Source organism: Hemitrygon akajei, chromosome 22 (assembly GCF_048418815.1).
Source record: "Hemitrygon akajei chromosome 22, sHemAka1.3, whole genome shotgun sequence".
In the NCBI taxonomy this organism is placed as follows: Eukaryota; Metazoa; Chordata; class Chondrichthyes; order Myliobatiformes; family Dasyatidae; genus Hemitrygon; species Hemitrygon akajei.
The window spans coordinates 44,689,510-44,706,885 of NC_133145.1; the positions used below are offsets into that span (position 1 = coordinate 44,689,510).

A 17,376-nucleotide genomic window follows, 5' to 3' on the forward strand; every position below is an offset into this window, starting at 1 on the left:
TGATTGCTATAACTCAAGATTCAAAGTAAATTTATTATCAAAGTGTGTGACCATATACTATTCTGAGATTCATCTTCTTGCAGGCATTCATAGCAGAAACAAGAATTATAATACAATTAATGAAAAACTACACGCTAAGACCGACAAACAATTAATGTGCAAAAGAATACAAACTGTGCAAATACACAAAAAAATAAGTAAATAAATAATCCTTTGAACATGAGTTTTAGAGTCCTTGAAAGTGAGTCGATAGATTGTGGAATCAGTTCAGTGTGGAGTGAAGCACGCCACATTGGTTGAAGGGTAATAGCCCTCCTGAACTTAGTGGCATGGGACCAAAGGCTCCTGTATCTCTGACCCGATGGCAGCAGTGAGAAGAGTGCATGTCCTGCATGTTCAAAAATCGGCAGATGTTGAAAATTTAAAATAAAAACAGGAAATGCTGGCAATATTCAACACGTCAAGCAGCGTCTGTGGGAAGGTAATGTGAAACATGTATATTCTGACCTACCAGGCAGGTCCTCCTCCCTCTGCAGTTTGCAACTCCAGCATTCGTTTGACCATCAACGCATTAACACAAGAGATTCTGCAAATGGTGGACATCTGGAGCAACACACAGAGAATGCTGGAGGAACTCAACAGCCCAGGCAGCATCTATGGAGAAGAATAAACAGTCGACTTTTCAGGCTGAGACTCTTCATCGACTGAAAAGGAGGGGGGAAGAAACAAGAATAAGAAGGTGGGGGGGGGAGGGTCGCAGAAGGAGTAAAAGCTGACAGAAGATAGAGGAAGCCAGGTGTTGGGTGAGGGGAGATGAAGTGAGAAGCTACGAGGTGATAGGTGGAAAAGGTAAACGGCTTAAGAAGAAGGAGCCTGATAGGAGAGGAAAGTGGATCATGGGAAAAGGGAAGGAGGAAGGGCACCATATGGAGGTGATAGACTGGTGAGGAGAAGGCGGGGTTAAGAGGGGAGCCAGAATGGGGAATGGAAAAAGAGAGAATTTAATGTTCAAGCTGTCAGGTTGGAGGCTACCCAGGTGGAATATGAGATGTTGCTCCTACAACCTGAGAGCGGCCTTTTCATGACAATAGAGGAGGCCATGGACCGTCATGTCGGAATGGCAATGGGAGGTAGAATTAAAATGTGTGGCCACTGGGAGATCCCAGCAGTTGTGGAGGACGGAGCAAAACTATCCTCGTTCCCACTCTCTAACTGCTCCCATTCACACATTGACAATATAACCTCGTTAACAGATTATCCCTGCGGTCACTCTGGGTTTGCATCTGCTGCCCCCACCCTCCCTGCAAGCTTCTTTTATCTCCTTCCCAAAACTGACGAGGGATCTCCAATCTAAAATGCTAGCTCTGTTTCCTTTCCCATGGAAGTAGCCTCAGTTGCGGAGTATTTCCAAAGTATTTCAATGTTTTCTTTTGCATCTCTCAAGATGCTGGTTAAGATCTCATCATCTCATTGTTCCCTCAGCCAATTGATCAGCTTGACTTCAGGCAAGAAGTACACTCAAACTATTTGAACCATGGTTCTCCCTTGGGACTGATCACTCCTCTCTCCGCAATACTCCGCATCCCCCTAACCCATGACAATTTACATTCATCAGTTTAATAACCAACATGCTGGGAAATGGGACCAATTTAGATAGATCTTGGTCAGCATGGGTAATTTGGACCGATGGATCTGCTTCTTTGCTATATTACTTTCAGTTACTATGATTCTTTTGAATGTCTGAGAAGGATGGAGCATCTGGGAAATGCCGTGCAGTGAGTGGGAGAACGTTCAAACTCAATGCAAACAGCATTAGAGGTCAAGACTGAACCCGGAAGTCTGGAGCTGTGAGTCAGCAGCACTAACTGCTGCACTCTGTGTGCCACCCTTGAGATAGAAGTATCTAATCTCTCCAGCAGGATTCGCAGGACCCATCATCACCAAGGACCCTCACCGTCCAGGGCATGCTCTTCCCTGCTGCAAATACGCTTCAACCGTCAGGCTCCTGAACCAATGTGGATAACTTCTCTTATTCTACCTCAATTCTGAACTGATTCCACAATCTATCTACAACTACAACTAATGGTCTCAGTATAAACTGTCTATTTATTTGATGATGATGGTGATTATTACGAGGGGTGATTGATAAGTTTGTGGCCTAAGGTAGAAGGAGTCAATTTTAGGAAACCTATCACATCTATTTTTCAACATAGTCCCCTCCTACATTTACACACTTAGTCCAGCGGTCGTGGAGCATACGGATCTTGGACCTCCAGAAAGTGTCCACAGATGGGTGATTGATAAGTTTGTGGTCTAAGGTAGAAGGAGATGAGTTATACAGCTCTCGTTACATGCACATTAGGTCAACTCTTTGAATAATTATGCAGAAAGTTTGAAGTTAATAACATCTCCTTTTACCTTGGGCCACAAACTTATCAATCACCCTGATGAGTTATTAACTGATGAGTTATTAACTTCAAACTTTCTGCATAATCACTCAAAGAGTTGAACTGCATGTGCATGTAACGAGAGCTGTATAACTCATCTCCTTCTACCTTAGGCCACAAACCTATCAATCACCCCCCCCCCCCCCGTATTATTAGCATTATTTTGTATCTGCACAATTTGGCATCTTTTACACATTGATTGTCAATCAATCTTTGCTTGCATGTAGTTTTGCTTTGATTCTATTGCATTTCTTTGATCTACTGTGAATGCCTGCAAAAATATAAACTGTAGGGAACTATACAGTGACATATAAGTAACAGCAAATGAACTCAACCCTGCAATCGAACCATCATCTTTATGAGAGCTGAAGAGAAACCAGAAGCAAGAGTTAAGCCACCCATTAGGGTTCTGGCACCCGCTCACGACTGACGTGGTGAAACCAGCTAAAGTTCCCACAGCACATCGTCAGGACCAGCTTGAGACCAGACTTCCTCCTGGTCTCCGAGGCAGCAAAATACATCAGTCTGCTGGAGCATTTGAAAGATGCCACGTGAGGAAGCTTGCCAGATACGAGGAACCGGTCAGCGAGTGTCGGTGGCAGGGAGGGAAGGCAAAGTGCGTGCTTGTTGAGGTGGGCTGCCGGGTCTTCGGTGGACCGTCTCGTTCACAGAGCCCTCAGCCCTCAGAGCATCGGCTACCGCTGGTACAAGGAGGCAGCAAGCCATCGGCAACATCACAGAGACCGCAGAGAAAGCCTCACGATGGCTCTGAGTGAAGAGAGCAAGTCCATGAGGGTCTGCAGCACGTGCTACCTGAACACAAACTGTGGCTTGATCAGCCACGGCTGGGTCACCTGAGTGAGGGTGTCTGATGTTGAAAAGACCCGAAACATCCGATGACCCCAGGTTACATCACTGATGGTGTGTTCAGAGTACTGTGAGATGTACTGTATCCTTTCAATTATAATAAATTTATTTGGAACTTTGTACTTTGTTCAGCATTTAGATAAAAGCTGTAACTGCATTCCCTTGTCTGGAACTGCTGGGACCAGTCACAATGCTCTACCTGTTGCCTTAGTTGAGTTAAATTTGTTCATTCTTACTTGGCAGATACGTAAACCTAGGACCTTCTGATACAAAGCTCTTTCCCTCACAGTTTTCCTGCTTAGAATGCCAAATCACAGTAGATAGTGAAGATCTAAAGAAGAAGAAGTAACACATTTATCAATGTGTTTGTGATTTCCCCTCAGTTGAATTATGTGGATATGAACTAACAGTTGATGAGTATGAAAGGGTGCAATTCATTTAAAAATCAAAATCATCTGTGGAATGCATCCAAAACTGTTTAGAGAAATATTTTGCATTTGGTTTTAATTCTATTGTCCTTGATATTATAAAGGGTAAAACCACAGGCATCCCAGACACCTGAAACTAATCAAATGGTTATTTCAGATTAAAGAAGTTCCTTACTTCACATAAAACGATATCAGATTCAATAAAGTTAATGCACTGAATGGTGTTCTTGTGAATGATAGACAATCAAAGTAGTCAACGGTGCCAGGAGATCCTGGCAGCAGAGGACTCTGAAGGTTTGCTTGTTCTGCTCCATCTGTCCGCCATGGATCTGTGGGTTTCACTCTTGTCTTTGTATCAAAGGCTTATAGGTTCAAGTCCCTGCGCCAGAGACTTGAGTTTCTGTAATATAAACTATCAATTCAGTACACTACTGAAGGAGTACTGCCTCTTGGATGAGATGTTAAACTCAACTGAAGGCACGTAAAAGATCCCAAGGTGCAATTTTGAACACGGATGGGCATTCTCCAGCTCTTGATCACTTTTAACTCCCATCCAGCCTCACGGAAGCCGATTTGCCGAAAATTCATCACCCCTTGGTCATGGCGGTATGCTGTGCAGTGCCTTTTGAATTCACTTAATTGAAGTCAAGGGATTTAATCTCCAGGACAGAATATACAGAGGTAATCTGACATTGTAGATACTGAAGTGGATGTACTTCTAAGCAACAACGTGATCATTTTCATTGCGTTGGCTGTGGGAACTTGCTGGGTAGTGACTACACTTCTAAAAATGCTGAGGAGTCCTTGAGATGAGCAGAAGGTGCCCCGGATGCATATTTTGCAGCAGATATTTGTTCTTTTTTGCTATTCCTTCCAACATGAAGAAAGCAAAACTGGATATTGGCAGACAAAATGAAAATGTACCTGCATTAGAGATGAATGCAGGGAAGAAGATGGCACCAGGAACAAGGCTACAGCGGGCCTTGTTGGCCTCTGGATGGCCCACAAAGCTGGTTTTTTTCACTTCTTTTACCTTTTTTTTCCTTTTAAATGTGATTCTGGCATGGTGGAGCCTGTGATCTATAGTTTGATGGTGTGTCTTTTGGGCCGATTGAGCAATCTGGTGCTTTGCTGTCTCCGAGAAGGTTCTGGGAGGCGAGCAGCCTCAAGGCCAAGAAGCCTAGAGACCGGGCGCGAGCCCGTGAGCAACTCAATCTCTCACCGATCTTGCTGATGAAAGCGCTGAGGAAGATTGAAACGTTGAGGCAGGCACGGAAGGTGAGCGAGTGTTCAGCACCATCTACCAGCCTCTCGCTTGCTACTGCCGGAGACAGGAGTCTGCGTGAGACGGTTTCTCTCTCTCCCTCTCACTCACTGCTCCCGAGGAAAGGTCCCTGCATTTGAATGGTCTTTCCCTCCCTTGATGCTGCTGAAAGATTTTACCAACGTTCTGGGTCTGCGGTTTGTGGTCTGGACTGTAGCTGCTCCTTTTTCCATTGCTATTTTGGGCAACTTTGAATCGGGCAGCCTACAGATAATGAACACCGAGCTGTACTGAATGTGGACTCCTTCGATTTTGTGTTTTATGTTCTGTCTTCACGCTCGCTCTTTCCTGGTGCTGTTTGCGCAATTTGGTTTGTTTTTGCACATGGGAGGGGTTGATATTTTCTTTGAATGGGGTCTATGGTTCTCTTTGTTTCGTGGTTGTCTGTGGAGAAGATGAATCTCAGAGTTGTATGTTGCATACAGTACATACTTCGATAATAAATGAACGTTGAATCCTTTGAAACCTTACAGTCCCTGTTCTAGGAAGAAAGACCGAACACTGAGATATAGAATGGTAGAATCATAAACACTCACATGTGTCCTTCCAGCCCTCTTTCTCCAAGCGACAATTAACTATGCTCGTCCCATTGGCCTACATTTGCCCTATCGTCCTACACTGTTCCTTCGTAAGTTACCATCCAAATGCCTTTCGGGCGCTGTAATTGTACCTGCCTCCACAACCTCCTCTGGCATCTTGTTCTAGATAACCTGCTGAGTGAGAAGTAGAACCCTCAGATCTCCATAAGATGATAAGAACATAATAGAAATAGAAAATTTTATTTCTTACATCCAAGGGAGTAAAAATCTTTATGTTGCATCTCCATTGAAATGTATAAGCGGAAGGGGAAATGTGGGAGGATATTGCCCAAACACTAAGATTGTATACGTAATTGCTTTGTATACATGTATATACAGTCAAACATAAGAATAGAGTGAGGCCACTCAGCCCATTAAGTCTGCTCCTCAATTCAGTCGTGGCTGATATTTTATCCCTCTCAATCCCATTTTCCTGCCTACTCCCTGTAACTTCTGATGCCCTGACTAACCAAGAACCTATCTGTAATTTATGGATCTATTTTTTTAGCACAGTGACTCCCCTTAGCACTAATTATTTATTGATAACTTACATATGTGCATTGATTTGATGCTCTCTTTCAAAGTGAAAATACACATTAACTTGTCAGAGCGTGTGTTTGTATTTATTTCCTATGTAGTTGTACAGACACAACAAATTGGTGATGAGTACGAACCTGAATGTCAGCAAACATTACCAACTGGAATGATAGTTACAAGATGACAGAACTTGGAGGAAGGGAGAGACAGCGAGAGGGGAGAAGGAACCAATATGGAGAAGGTGGTCACAGATGCTAGAAAAGGCTGCATCAGTACACAGTGCATAGTACACAGTGCGAGACACACAACAAGCAAAGCTAAAGTAAAAATAATATGACGATGGGCTTAGTCAGGAAAGGTGACAAATTTGATAGCACTAACAGGGACTGGGAATTGTACGTTGAGAGTTGAACCATATTGCAATGCTAACAATGTGGATAACGTAAGGAAAGTCTTCACACTTCTTAGCTTAATGGGTGCTAAAACATACAGTCTCTTATGCAACTTAGTAACTCCTGAAAAGCCAGCAAGCAAAAAGTTAGACGAAAATTGTTGCAACTTTGCAAAATCACTTGAGCCCAAAACCACTAGCAAATAGCTGAGCAATTTAGATTTCACAAAAGGAACCAGTCAAAGGATGAAAGCATTTCTGAATACATTGCAGAGCTGTGCAAACTCTCCCAGTACTGTGACTTTAGAGATGGACTTTTTGATGCATTAAGGGACAGCCATATTTGGCATGTATAGGCAAAGCACTCAAAAGAGACTACTGTCAGAAAGAAAACTAATGTTAGAACGGGCATTGACCATTGCAACATCATTCAGAACTACAGAAAAAGAGGTTAGAATGTGAAATAAACAAAATGTCCCTGAATGGTGCAAAAAGCCAAAAATGTTATTGATGTGGCAAATCCAAATGTCTGTTGCTTGCTTCAGAGAAAAGGTTTGCAGAAAGTGTCACAGACAAGGTGACATAGACAGAGTGTGCAAGTCAGACAAAAAGCACAATCAAAGATGAAAAACACATAGAGTGAAAAGATTCAAACACAAAACTGAACAAATGCAAAAAGTGACTGAATGTGAAACTGAATCGGATCACACAGAGTCTGACAAAGGTGAACTGCATAATAGGACCCATCACAAAATCACATGCATCACAACAGATGTGTCTGGTGTAAAAATGAAACTGCAGCTGGATACAAGGTCAGCTTTATCTATAATTTCAGAGGCTGACTACAACAGACTGCTTTCTAAGCTACCTTCAGAAAAGACCTTGGTGATGCTAAAGACCTATACAGGCAAAAAAAATTCTTCTAAAGGCAAACTGAAAGTGAATGTGACATATGGAGGCAAAACAGAGCAGTTAGTGCTTTATGTGTTGAAAAGTAGAGGGCCAGCACTTTTTGGATGTGAATGTCTGAGAAAAATCCAACTAGACTGGCACACAAACAAAGCTTTGAATGTGTCAACTGCAGCCCAAATGTTAGCACTAACCAGAGACTGGCACATCTGCTTAATGCTAATGAGAAGGTGCTTGAGGAGGGGATTGGTAAACTCAAAGGCATGAAGGCCAGAATTGAACTGGAAGAAGCAGCAACACCAAGATTCCATGAAGTGTGTCCAGTGCCTTACGCACTAGCACTATGTCCTAAAGTGGGCACTGCATTTCAGAGCTTGGAGATGCCTGGCATTCTCTCCAAGGTTGAGTGGATCATTTGGGACACACCCATTGTCCCGGTGATCAAGGAAGGGAAGGCTGGAGCTGTTTGCATATGTGGGGACTTCAAAGTGAGTATCAATCCTGTCCAATGTACTCTGCAATATCCCTTGTCATGACCAGAAGACATTTTTGCATCTTTGGCAGGCGGGGAGATGTTTTCAAAGGTTGACTCGTCACAAGCCTATCTGCAAATGGAGATTGAGGAGTCAAGCAGGAAGTTCCTCACATTCAACACTCACGAGGGACTGTTCCAGTAGAGTCATCTCGTCTTTGGAGTGGCATCGATTCCAACAATTTGGCAAAGAACAATGGTCCAGATGCTCCAAGATATCCCAGGAACACAATGTTACCTTGATGACATCATTGTGCCTGGTAAGAATGATGAAAATCACCTCCAGAATCTTGGTAAAATGCTTACCAGGCAGAGTGAATATGGTCTGCATACAAAGAGAGACAAATGTGAGCTTTTCAAGAATGAAATCTCATATTCTGGGCGTATTAAGCGTGGCTTACATAAGTCACAAGAGAAGATTGAAACAGTGCTGCAGAAACCCAACCCAGAAAATGTGTAACAATTCAGGTCATACTTGGGTCTTGTAACACTACTACCACAGCTTTCTCCCAGATCTTGCTACAGTGCTGAGCCATTGAATGCACTGTTACAGACGTGAGCAAAGTGGGAATGGTCAGAAAGATGTAAATGAGCATTCAAATAAACAAAGAGACTCATAACATTTGATCAATTGCTCACTCATTATGTCCCATCTCTGCCCATCAGACTGGCATGTGATGCATCCCCTGATGGCATTGGTGTCATTTTGTCACGCACTATTAAAGATGAATCTGAAAGTCCAATTGCATTTGCTTCAAAAAATTTTGATGAGCACAGAATGCATTGATGCACAGCTTGACCGAGAGGCCCTTGCTCTTGTGCGGGGAGTAAAGAAGTTCCACCTACTTACAAAAGTTTACACTAGTGACAGATCCCCAGCCCCTTGTGTCCATTTTCAATCCCAGGAAGGGAATTCCAGTGGTGACTGCTACCAGATTACAATGTTGGGCACTATTCTTAGGGGCCCACTCTTATGACATAGAGTTCAAGGGTACCAAGCAACACAACAACACTGATGGCTTGTCATGTCTTCTGCTGTTGACCAATGAATAAGGAAAGTCTTCATTCTGTGACCCAGCAAAAGTGTTCCACACAGCATTCGTGGACCAGCTGCCAGTAACAAATTCTGAAATACAAAGAGCAACAAGGCATGACCCAACATCACCAGCTCATGGTAATCTTAAGTTTCCAGAGTTCTCAGTGAGGTGAGACCAACTGTTTGTACGTCAAATAACCCATATATGTGGATCTTGTGTTGTGGTTCCCTCTAAACTGTGCACCAGAGTGTTAGAACATCTGCTTGAAGGACATCTGGGTACAGTCAAGATGAAGAGTCATGCCGGAGCTATGTGTGGTGGCCAGGCATAGATAGACAGATTGCAGACTTGACCAAAAGCTGTTTGGGATGCCACAAAGTTCAAAATGCACTCCCACAGGCACCGTTACAACCGTAGGAGTGGCTGTCATCACCGTGGCAAAGAGTGCACATTGACTTTGCTGGGCCCTTCATGAAATCCATTTTTCTGGTTGGTGTGGCTGTTCATTTGAAGTGGCTGGAGGTCATACCAATGAAGTCAACAACATCAGAAAAGACTGTTTCTGCTCTAAGGATGATCTCCTCCAGAAATGGTTTACCAGAACAAATTGTGAGTGACAACAGACCACAATACACGTCAGAAGAATTCTGAATGTTCATGAAATAAAATGGCATCAAACATTTCAAGCCAGCTCCTCACCACTCAGCAACAAATGGGCCAGCTGAAAGGTTTATCCAAACCTTCAAGAAGTCCATTAAAGTGATGAGCAAGGAGGACATTTCTCATCAGCACAAGGTGGATAACTTCCTTTTTGTGTATCAGAACTCTGTTCATGCAATGACAAATCAAACACCTGCAATGCTGTTCATGAGCAGGAATCTGAGATCTCATGTAGACCTCCTGAAACCAGATCTATGGAGATAAGTGCATAATCAGTTCAGCAAGTTGCCAACTAAATCAGTAAGGAGCTTTGAGGTTGGGCAGAAAGTCCCAGCACAAGATTGCGGAGAAGTTAAGTGGACACCTGGTAGGAAAGGTGCAGGAAATGGACCACTAACATACACAGTGGATTTTGGAGACCATATGTGGAGATGTCATGTGGACCAGATACTGGATGCTCAGCTGAAGATCGCACCTGAGTTGACTGCATCCAACAAGACGGACACATTACACCCACTGGACTTACCTCTCAGTGATGATCATGTCACCAACACCAACGTGACATCTGCAACAGAGAAAGTTGTCTTTGACAAGACACCTGCCAAAGCTGATGCCAGTCTGCAGGGTCAGAGGTGCTATCCTGAAAGAAAGAGAGTTGGGTTGAACATCAAGGTAGCAACTCGTTCTCGTAAAAAACAGACAAATGCTAAAGAAATGGCAAAATGTCGCCTGATGAATTGAGTGAAATTGTTATGGGAAATAGAGAAACGGCGGAAGAATTTAATAAGTACTTTAGATCTGTCTTCACTAGGGAAGACACAAGCAATCTTCCAGATGTATGGATGGGCCAAGGACATAGGGTAACAGAGGAAATGAAACAGATTGACATTAGGAAGGAAACGGTGATGAGTAGACTGATGGGACTGAAGGCTGACAAATCCCCAGGTCCAGATGGTCTGCATCCTACAGTACTAAAGGAGGTGGCCCTGGAAATTGTGGATGCATTGGTAATCATTTTCCAATGTTCCTTAGATTCAGGATCAGTTCCTGAGGATTGGAGAATGGCTAATGTTATCCCACTTTTTAAGAAAGGAGGGAAGGAGAAAACAGAGAACTATCATCCTGTTAGCCTAACATCAGTAGTGGGGAAGATGCTAGAGTCCATTATTTAAGATGAAATAGTGGCATATCTAGATAGCAGTGATAGGATTGGGCCGAGCCAGCATGGATTTACCAAAGGGCAAATCATGCTTGACTAATCTATTGGAGTTTTTTGAGGATGTAACCAGGAAGTTAGACAAGGGAGATCCAGTGGATGTAGTGTACCTCGATTTTCAGAAGGCATTTGATAAGGTCCCACATAGGAGATTGGTGGGTAAAATCAGAGCTCATGGCATTGGGGGGAAGATATTGACATGGATAGAAAACTGGTTGGCGGATAGAAAGCAAAGGGTAACAATGAATGGGTGTTTCTCAGAATGGCAGGTGGTGACTAGTGGGGTGCCACAGGGCTCGGTATTGGGACCACAGCTGTTTACGATTTACATCAACGATTTAGATGAAGGCATTGAGAATAACATCAGCAAGTTTGCTGATGATACTAAGCTGGGTGGCAGTGTGACATGTGATGAGGATGTTAGGAGAATTCAGGGTGACTTGGATAGGCTGAGTGAGTGGGCAGATACTTGGCAGATGACGTTTAATGTGAATAAGTGTGAGGTTATCCACTTTGGGAGTAAGAACAGGAAGGCAGATTATTATCTGAACGGTGTAGAGTTAGGTAAGGGAGAAATACAAAGAGATCTCGGAGTCCTTGTTCATCAGTCACTGAAGGTGAATGAGCAAGTGCAGCAGGCAGTGAAGAAGGCTAATGGAATGTTGGCCTTTATTACAAAGGGAATTGAGTACACGAGCAAGGAAATCCTTTTGCATTTGTACAGGGCCCTGGTGAGACCACACCTGGAGTATTGTGTACAGTTTTGGTCTCCAGGGTTAAGGAAGGACATCTTGGCTGTAGAGGAGGTGCAGCGTAGATTCACGAGGTTAATTCCTGGGATGTCCAGACTGTCTTATGCAGAGAGATTAGAGAGACTGGGCTTGTACACGTTGGAATTAAGGAGATTGAGAGGGGATCTGATTGCAACATATAAGATTATTAAGGGATTGGACAAGATAGAGGCAGGAAATATGTTCCAGATGCTGGGAGAGTCCAGTACCAGAGGGCATGGTTTGAGAATAAGGGGTAGGTCTTTTAGATCAGAGTTAAGGAAAAACTTCTTCTCCCAGAGAGTTGTGGGGGTGTGGAATGCACTGCCTCAGAAGGCAGTGGAGGCCAATTCTCTGGATGCTTTCAAGAAGGAGCTAGATAGGTATCTTATGGATAGCGGAATCAAGGGATATGGGGACAAGGCAGGAACCGGGTATCGATAGTAGATGATCAGCCATGATCTCAGGATGGTGGTGCAGGTTCGAAGGGCCGAATGGTCTACTTCTGCACCTATTGTCTATAAGATGTGAAAAGGAACAACAACCACCTCGCTTAACACTCCAGGCTCTGCATCTTCTTCTCTGGTGAATTTCTGTGGGAAGTACTCATTTAGGGCCTCACACGTATCCCCTGGCTCCACATACAGATTACATGGATTTTTATTAGTATTAAAATTTATTGAATTCCAATTTGTTCTGAAGACTTTTAGTGACAACTAGGACAGGGAAGAGTCAGGGTGCCTTGCAATCGGTGCCCTGCTTAATGATGGCTCATTGTTGTTCCCAATGCTTATTATCAAGAATGTGTTGGAATAGCCACCAGTTGCCTCAATAGCTGTATCTGTAGGAAACTGAAGAAGCCCATCAGATACTGATCAGAGTTCCAGTTACTCACTTTGCAAAGAGAGGACAGCCAGTATAAACCGGTGAAACGGTGGACTGTACCAGGTGATAGGTGGATCCAGGTGAGAAGGAGTTGATGGGCAGATGGGGAAGGGGGAAGTCGAGATAGTGAGAGATGCTGAGAGGTAATTGGTGGAGGAAAAAATGGCTGCAGTTGTGGAATCTAATCTGAAAGAGGAGTGATGGGTGAAACCATATGGGGGAGGGGGTGTCTACAGAGCAGTGGTGTGAGGTGGGGGAAGAGTGGGTAGAGGGTGTGGGAGATAGGCAGATGGAACCAGGTTGGGGAGGGGAATGATATAAGGTCCCAGGGGGGCTGGGTGGAGAGCAAGCAAGAGGACCCCAGTGCAGGGTCTTGACATGAGGTCCCCATAGATACTGCCTGAATTGTTGAGTTGCTCCAGCATTTTCTTGTTTGCAGCAGATTACAGCATCTGCAGTCTCTTGTGTCTCCAAGATAGTTTTTTTTTCTTTTATTCTCCAAAAGGAAATGCCTGGCTTCTGTGCGATGTGATGCCTTACTACAGTAGTTAAGATTGGTAATAAACACATGGATATCAAAGGTCACATTACTATAATTATATTCATTTACCTGTGCTTTTATTAACACTACTAATTATATGGGGTTCAAAATAAGGCATGCAGTCTGGGAACTGTTATTGGCCAGATTAAATAGCTTATCCGAACTCTGAATTGCAGACTTCAGATCACTGTGCCCTGTTATGTAATTAAATATACATGTAAGTCTACATGTGCTGAGCATAAGACTTTTCATGGAAACTATCTTTTATGCATACAGCATTAACACTGAACACTCACATAATGAAGAATGAATTTTATTCCTTTGATAGTTACCCTTTACCTGCGCTTGAGAGCAGTTCCTTTAAGTCAGAGTTCGCCTGGTATTTCTTACAACAAAATAGGATTTTCTGACAAAAGTACTATTCATTGGGAATTTATAATGAGCTTCACATGCCACAGGCTTGACTCCAACTCTTTTCAATGAGTAACTTAAAGGTACATGGTCACTTTATATCATGGTTTACACACTGTCACTAGAAGAAACATGTAATTATGAATGAAGCAGCTTTGCATAATTTGTGCCATGAAGTCAAAGATCTATATACGGAATAAATTTATCTACAAGCGAAGCCTGCTATTGTTGGACTTGCTGTGAAGCCGTGCCTATTCATGTGGGAAAATAAACCTGGCTCAGAGAAATACAGAATTATAGAAGGAGGCCATGTGATTTCTGGGGTATTCATGAACTTATTGAAAGGCAGAGAGGGATCATGGTAGACTCCCCTGTTCCCATTTAATTTGCTCTTCTGTAAAAAGAGTGTTGGTTTATTTGTATGTAACACATGATTAACTAAAATAATGTTTAATGATAACACAGTTTCAATTCTCCTTCTTTTTACATATGATAAGTTATCAGAAACTTGAATGGAACTTTAGAATGAACCTCAAGTATAAACTCTTGAATTCTTGTTCTCCTAATCTACATTGTCGTGGCCTTTGCATTTCATTTCTTTACCTGCACATGCTTTCTCTGTAGTTACAACACTCTATTCTGCATTCTGTTTTCTTTCTACTGCCTTGATGTAATTATATATGGAATGATCTGTCTAGATGGCTAGACACAGTTTCCACTGTATCTCAGTACATGTGACAACGTCAGTATTAATTCCCATTTCATAAGCACAGGATCAAGAAGCATAGATTTTGACTCCAGAGTGCCTTTATTAGAGTTTCCTGGAATTTTAGGTGGTGTCAGAAAGGATCTGACCAGTGTGGATTGAGACGGGCTGTTTTCTTAGCAAGTGGGAGGCCTTCAAAAAGTGAAATATTGAGAGTACAAAGCTTGTATGTGCCTGTCAGGAAAAAAGGTAAAGATAACAGGTTTAGGGAACCTTGGTTTTCAAGAGATATTGAGGCCCGAGTATAGAAAAAAGAAGGAGGTGCGTGGCAGGTATAGGCAGGTAGGAACAAATGAGGTACTTATGGAGTGTAAGAAATCCAAGAAAGAAATCAGGAGGGCTAAAAGAAGGCACAAGGTTGCCCTGGCAGACAAGGTGAAGGAGAATTCTAAGGGATTCTACAGATATGTTAAGAGCAAAAAGTTTGCAAGGGACAGAATTGGTCCCCTGGAAGATCAGAAGGATAACCTATCTATGGAGCCAAAAGAGATGGGGGAGATCTTAAATGGACTTTTTTGCATCTGTATTTACTCACGAGATGGTGGCACAGAATCTATAGAAATGAGGCAAAGTATCAACGAGATCATGGACCCTGTACAGATTATGGAGGAGGAGGTGTTTGCTATCCAGAGGCAAATTAGTGTGGATAAAGTGTTCCCTCGGACCCTGCTGAAATATTGGAGAATAGCTAACGATGTTCTGCTGTTTAAGAAAGGATCTAAAAATAAACCAGGAAATTATAGGCTAGTGAGGCTGACATCAGTAGCGGGAAAGTTATTGGAAGGTATTCTAAGGGACCGGACATATAAATATTTGGATAGACACGGACTAATTCAGGATAGTCAGCATGGCTTCATGCATGGTAGGTGGTACCTAACCAATCTTATAGAACTTTTCATGCAAATTACCAGGAAAATTGATGAAGACAAGGCAGTGGATGTTGCCTGCATGGACTTTAGCAAGGTGTTTGAGAAAGTCCCGCATAGGAGGCTAGTCAAGAAGGTTTAATCGCTTGGCATTCAAGATGAGATGGTAAATTGGATTAGACATTGGTTTTGTGGGAGAAGCCAGAGTGGTAATAGAGGGTTGCCCCTCTGACTGGAGGCCTATGAATAGTGAAGTGCCGCAGGGATTGGTGGTGGGTCCACTGTTGTTTGTCATCCATATTGATAATTTGGATGATAATGTGGTTAACTGGATCAGCCGTTTTGCGACTGACTCCAAATTTGGGGATGTAGTGGACAGTGAGGAAGACTATCAGAGCTTGTAGCGGAATCTGGACCAGCTGGAAAAGTGGTCTGAGAAATGGCAAATGGAATTTAACGTAGTTAAGTGTGAGGTTTTGCACTTCAGTAGGACCAACCAGGGAGAGTCTTACACAGTGAATGGAAGGGCAGTGAGGAACACGGTAGAACAAAGGGCTCTGTGAATACAGGTTCATAATACATTGAAAGTGGCAGCACAGGTAGATAGGGTTGTAAAGAAAGCTTTTGGCACACTGGCCTTCAAAAATCAATGTGTTGAGTACAAGAGAAATGATGTTATGTTGGTGATGTATAAGATATTGTTGAGGCCTAATTTGAAGTATTGTGTGCAGTTTTGATCACCAAATTACAGAAAAGATGTAAATACGGTTGAAAGGGTACAGAGAAAAATTACAAGGGTTTTGCCGGGACCGGAGGACTTGATTTAGAAGGAAAGATTGAATAGGTTAGGACTTTATTCCTTGGAATGTAGAAGATTGAGAGGAGATTTGATAGAGGTATACAAAATCATGGGACATATAGATAGGGTAAATATATGCAGGCTTTTTTCCACTGGGGGGACTAGAGGTCATGGGTTAAGGGTGAAAGATGAAAAGTTTAAGGGGAACATGAGGGGAAACTTCTTCATCAGAAAGTCATGACAGAGTGAAATGTGAGCTCGATTTCAACATTTAAGAAAGCTTTGGATGGTAGGGATATGGAGGAATATAGTACCAAAGCAGGTTGATGGGAGCAGGCAGCTTAAATAGTTTGGCACAGACTGGATGGACAGAAGGGCCTGTCCTGTGCCGTACTTTGAGGTGAGTGGCAGCGAGGCAAGGTCGGGTGAGTGGAGGCAAGGAAGAGTCAAGAACCGTCCACCTAAACCAAGAGCGAGGAAAGACTTGATCGATCTAAGCTCATCGTCGATTTGGAAAGGTCGGGAATGGGCAAAAAAAAGACAGGGTCTAGGTCCAGAGCGTATCAAAGCGACAGGGCCCAGGTCCCAGAGCATGAAGCAGCCTGATATTTGGATGATTTAAACGCCAGCCGAGTTGAGGGGCAGATTGTTGGGACCAGAGGTGAGAGTCAGGCCGGGTCTGCTTGCTGCTTTACAACGTTTACTCGGCTCTGCTTTGAGCTGTTGCCTGGTCGGGCTTCGTGTCTGTGGACTCACTTTTGTTTCGAATGCTATTTGCTTACGCTTATTGCTTGCGCAATTTGTTTTTTCTCTCTCTGCACAGTGGGTGCTCGATGGTCTTTTTTTGGGATTCTTTGTTTTGTGGCTGCCTGTAAGGAGACGAATCTCAAGGATTAACAATGTATACATTGATAATAAATGGACTTTGAACTTTCTATGACTCTATATCAGGTCCAGGCCCATTTCTTTTGTTCATCTACAGAATCAGCATATAGGAGGCAGATTGAAAATCTGGCTGAGTGGTGTCATAACAACCTCTCACTCAAAGTCAGCAAGACCAAGGAACTGATTGTAGACTTCAGGAGAAGGAAACCGAAGTCCAAGAGCCAGTCCTCATCAGAGGATCAGAGGAGGAGAGGGTTAACAACTTCTAATTCCTAGGTGTCACTATTTTGGAGGAACTATCATGGGCCCAGCACGTAATTGCAATTATGAAGTGCCTCTACTTTCTTAGGAGTTTGAGGAGATTCGGCATGATATCTAAAGCTTTGACAAACTTCAATAGATGTGTAGTGGAGAGTATGTTGACTGGCTGTATCACAGCCTGGTATGGAAACACCTGGGCCCTTGAATGGAAAATCCTACAGAAAGTAGTGGATATGGCCCAGACGACCACATGTAAAGCCTTCCCA

At 43.2% G+C, this 17,376-nt stretch overlaps 1 long non-coding RNA gene across 1 annotated transcript in view; it reads right to left on the bottom strand.

Annotated features, from left to right (window-relative positions):
- Positions 1-309: 309 nt before the first annotated feature.
- The window catches only part of LOC140714676 (uncharacterized), a 102,052-nt gene continuing 84,985 nt past the window's right edge, over positions 310-17,376 (bottom strand). Inside the window, exons 2-3 of the long non-coding RNA XR_012095970.1 lie at positions 10,237-10,350; positions 310-654 (exon numbers count right to left, since the gene is read on the bottom strand). This is a non-coding gene — a long non-coding RNA (uncharacterized lncRNA). The remainder of the gene's footprint in view (positions 655-10,236; positions 10,351-17,376) is intronic.